Raw genomic sequence first — 5,223 nt, 5'->3', positions numbered from 1 at the left:
TTGTTGTGCTTATCCCAGAATGCTTCACTCTGAAGCGTCTGCAGGAGCGATGTCATAGCAACAGTGAGCAGCCAATAAGGAGCTGCAAAAGCAGAACAGAGTGATTTAAAAAAAAAAAAAAAAAAAAAAATAGTTTCAAAGATGATTTAGGTCTTACTTAAGTTGCAAATTTGGACACTGAAGAAAGCAAAATGCCAAAATAAATGAATAGCGAATTTTTTTTTTCCTGTAGTGAATTTAACCGTTGGTGGCCAATAATGTTGAGTGCAGGATGTTTTCTTCATTCAGTGACAGCTCTGAATTGAGAAACATGTAAACTTTATAGAAATTATTGGCAACAAGGTAATCATGCATTTAATTGCAGATGTGGGCATTTTATGGGGTTGGGCGATGCAACATAATTTGGCTTTGATCCGATACCATGTAATATCATGGCCAGAATCACCAATATCAATACCAATAATACAGATATCGACACTAATCTAGGTAACCATTATGTAGGGAAGAGAAATTTGTCTTCATTTATGAGGTGAATACATTATAAATAGTCCATTTAATCATCACCAAATAATTGCAAAACATGAGGTATTTCTTTTCACTCTTCTCTGTTGATTACTTCATCACATGCACATTTTAATGGTAAATAATAAATGTTTGGTATGTTCATTCTCTGCAGTAAAGAGCTCATGACTGCACAACAGCGGCTGAGATGCAAAAATCACATTGGGCCTACTGACACAAGCATTGGTACGCAAAACAAGACTTTGCATTGGTTGTATCAATAGTTTGAGGATCGATCTGCATCCTAGCATTTTAAGCAATGTAAGCAACCATTATTATATTCATATAGTCAGAAAGAACATCTTCTTTAGCTACAGTATACAAAACTAATTACAGCCTTGAGTTTCAATACAAACATTTTTAATATTGTCAAGAAACTGCTGATAATATTTCATATATTGTGTGAACGGCTTGGTAGAGTGACATGAAAGACAACAATAAATAAACAATATAAAAAAAAAATAATAAATGAGCATAAAATGCCATATTGTTGACAAACAGCAATCCAGACTTGCACTGTGCATGCTGGTAAAAACAGATATGTTATTAGGAACATGTGCGTTGGTATCTGCTGTGAAAATTACTCCCTCACAGTCAACAGTCACTGTCAGAACATCATGTAGATTTAAGATTTACAAGGACGGAATCCCTCCATTTAATTAAGATAAACAGTTTGTGAAGCTGAAACTACAGATGTTTGAAAGTCTCTCTTTAGAAAAGCTGTTCAAGAACAGCATACATTATAAAGTGAGCCTGGAGATATTGCACCGTGTACATAATGTCTGAGTGTGCAAGCAGCTGTGTTTGTTGTGGAGTTAGGTTGCTTTATGCACACAGTATAACAGCCCAAGCACTGATTTGAGCTCTGCATCTGGTCCCACTGCTCATGACTGGAGTCTGTACAGTAAACAACTGCAATAAACTGAGGAAGCAGGTCGTTATAGTCCAGACATTTATTAGATGTTTTATGGAGTCCAACACAGAAATAATGTGACTGCTATTTTCTATTGTCAAGGCAACTTCATGTGCATTGTTTTTCAGCTCAGTTTATATATGAATCCCTTCTGGTGCATCAGTGCAGGTGCTGCTTGTTAACATCCTCAGGCTGCAGTACTGAGACTCTAGATAAATGTTGTAACTGTAGAAAATCCCAGCGGCCGTTCCTCATGGCCAGCGGTGATACAGACTGGAAAACTCAGTTACTAGTATATTAGTTCCACATATAGATATCATGGTGCTGTTTCTTATTTGTAGGTAAAGACAATAAAACAAAAGAGATTGGACTCCTGACTTCTCTGGTATTACTCAGCAAGCGGAAGCAGTAGCAGGATGTCACCTGTTTGAGATTGCAATTTGATGGCTGTGGGAGACGGGAGTTGTTCATTAAACCTAGTTTACACACGCAAAAGCTATATGTCATTGTCTTTTACAAGGCCGCAAGGGACAGCTTATGCAAAACATGCAGCATTGCACACAGTACAAACTCTAAAATCCTCACACCTATTAAACAGAATTTGTACTCGCTTGTAAAATAAAGCATCTCTGGTCTTTGGGTTACTAGCTGCCAAAAACCTTGCTTTGCAAATCATAACCAGTCTGCTTTCAAATCCAGAATAAAATCCTTCTTTATAGTTTCACAATATTATTCTATGCTTCTATCATTAATTACTATTAATTACTATTACTATTACTATTACTATTACTATTACTATTACTATCTATCATTAATTACACTAATTACACTGATCTCAGACACAGCTTCTTGTGGCTAATGTTTACAATACACACACGTTTATTTTACAGCCGGTGTTGAATGAAAACTGTGAACTTGGTGATATAGCTGACAATAATAATAATAATAATATTGATAATGATAAAAGTAGAATCTGACAGTGTTCACACTGTACAGCCAAAATGATTATAATCCATATCATATCCATCCAAAGGAGACCACAAAAATACACAAATTCTGTGTTATTGAGGTTTTCCTAAAAGCTGTTATTTTACAATCACCAGAATTTATATCAGTAAATTCAAATCTGTTTATTTGCGTTTCCCACAGTTTAGGCTGACACAATCACACAAAGTAGTGCTTTTTTCATGACAATTATTTGTTCTATGTTTTGTTACATGTTACTTGTTTTCAGATCTGAAAACAAAGCCTAAGCCTCATATAAACGAATGACAAGGCTTAAATGCCAGCCATTTCGCAGAGATAAGGACATATGGTAAAACAAACAAACAAACAAGGTCACACAAACAGCATCACTGTAAATATCGTTGTGCTTCCACCACAGATCCAGTTGGCGGCATCCTTGTACAATTGTTGACTTTCTTTTCTACTGTCACAGTTTTCCCAACATCTGCCCGGTCCCATCTTATTTTTTCCGTTGTCCTACAAGCAATCAGTGATGCTCTTTTAAAAAACGCAAACAGCATTTTCAGCCTTTGTGACTCAACAGTGAACAGGCTGTTCATCTGAAATAAATCAAGGTCAGCTGCTCCTTCGCTTCCGTTTTTTCATTATTGACGAAAGGCTGGGGAAAACACAGCACAGGGTGACACAGCACCTTCTGTTCTATTCTATTGATGGGAGGATGACAGGTTATTTTTCCTGTACAAACCTGGGACCTGGGATGAAATGCCAGCTGTGTGACACAGATATTCCTCACTGTGCTCCAGCATGCCTTAGCAGAATACACCCTGCTGACTCAGACCTCATTAAGATGCACTGAAGGGAGCAGCTGTATGATTTCCAAGCAAAATGGTAAAATTAGAGCAGAGAGAGGAAAAAAAAAACTGATGAAAAATGAATGTTGTGAAATGTTTTTGCCAGTGAGACAATAAAGCCCAAGTGAGTAGAGCAGCTGAATGTTTTTGCAGTGGCACATTTTAAAATGAAGTAGGCTACTACGCTCCACAATAACAAAAAAGAAATGAAATCAGTCTAATACAGTAATCTTGTATTCCTGCAGTGAATTCTGGAAAGTCTGTGATTTACTGTATGTACACACATTTTCCTGCCCCTGTAAACTGTGCTGAGGTCAAACCTCGTGTGCCAAAGGAAATTAGCTCTGGATGTTGTCGTCTCCTTTATTTTTATTTACAAAAAAATTCACAGGAAAATATTTCTGTCTCGTAGGAATTTTGAAGGAATGTTGAAGGTGTTACAAATAGTCCTGATGTACATTTTCAGAACAGACAGTCACATGTGCAGGGAATCTTTATACTGACCTCTGCCAAGGAGGTTATATTTTCACCCGAGTCTGTGTGTTTGTCAGCAGGATTATGTTAGCAGTACTGAACTTGGTGGAGGGATGGAGCATTGGCCAGGGAAGAACCATTCAGACTTTCTGCCCTTTCTGAGTTTCCATCTAGTTATATCTGATCCTGTTTAGTCCCAAATTTTATAGGGTATTTTGTAAAGTATGAGTTGGGTAATTCCAGTAGGACTGCCGGCTATTCCTACAGGACAAACAGAAGTAGCTGTTCTGGAGCTCTCGATCATTTCACAATACCTTCTTCAGCAGATAGTGTTTTCCCAGTTGTCATTGAAGTCACTGTAGATATTCAAATGTAATCTGCTGAGGAAGATTTGATGTGTCAAAAGCTCCAAAACAGCAACTACTTATAGTGAGCTTGTTTTGTCAGCTACTATTTTCAATACTTATTATATTCTCAGATGTGTTAATACAACAAAGTGGAATCATGTATTTTCTCCCTCAAAGGTGACATACAGACCTCAGAAAGAACAAAATAAAACTCTTGAAAAGACAGTTTCCCTTTATTTCCCCTGAAGCTATAAGGTTGAAAAAAAAAAACATATCATCTTATTCCACACAGTGACAGTATCACATATATATTCTGTAACACTGCCTTCCAGTTCTTCATTGAAGCAATATGTTTATACTGTGACATATTGAAACCCAAGGCTCTGTTTCTTATGACAATCTTATGAAGTCTAGTTTCCCCAGAAATATCCAGCTGCATGTCTGTTTGCAGGTTATTTCTACATTTAGATGTTGAGCATGCGGAGTCAGACAGTCCAGCACTTTCTGTGTCCCTCTTGTTCCTGTCAAGCGTAATGCACTCAGGTGCTGTTAAGGTGGCAAGACAAGGTCGCAGGCATCATTTCTCAGTGCCACCGGGTACTGGTTATGATTTAAAGCTTCCCCCGCAATAAATAACAGAGTGAATCAGTTGGCTACTGGCTGCTGTCCCGGGGTTAAAGTATCTGCAAATTATGAGCATTCCTCTTCCTCACAGTTTCAGTCGGCGAACACTTCAACCTGCTGCAGTGTCTCTGGCTCAGGCTACAGCTTTTAAGTTAGAGTATCCACACTCAAAAGTAATGAGGATTCATATTAACCTCCAGGCCTAGAAAATGGATTCAGAACAGAAACCTTTGAACTGCAATGGCCATTGCTAGGGCTGCTCTGATGGGGGATGCTGTTAGAGATAAGAGCCACATATAAACATTGAAATTTATACCATAACAGCGTTTATAGTGATTGTGACAAATGTAAGCGGCTTGCAAAGACATCTGCTCCATAAACATGATTTAGCTGTTATTGTTAAAAGTGTTGCCCATTAGTATTTAACACAGGAAAAAACAGAAACGAAAGTTAAATCACATCTTGACTTTAATGTATAAAAGACCAA

This window comes from Seriola dumerili, unplaced genomic scaffold, assembly GCF_002260705.1.
Source record: "Seriola dumerili isolate Sdu_G_001 unplaced genomic scaffold, Sdu_1.0 BDQW01000301.1, whole genome shotgun sequence".
Lineage (NCBI taxonomy): Eukaryota > Metazoa > Chordata > Actinopteri > Carangiformes > Carangidae > Seriola > Seriola dumerili.
This window is presented reverse-complemented; position numbering follows the sequence as displayed.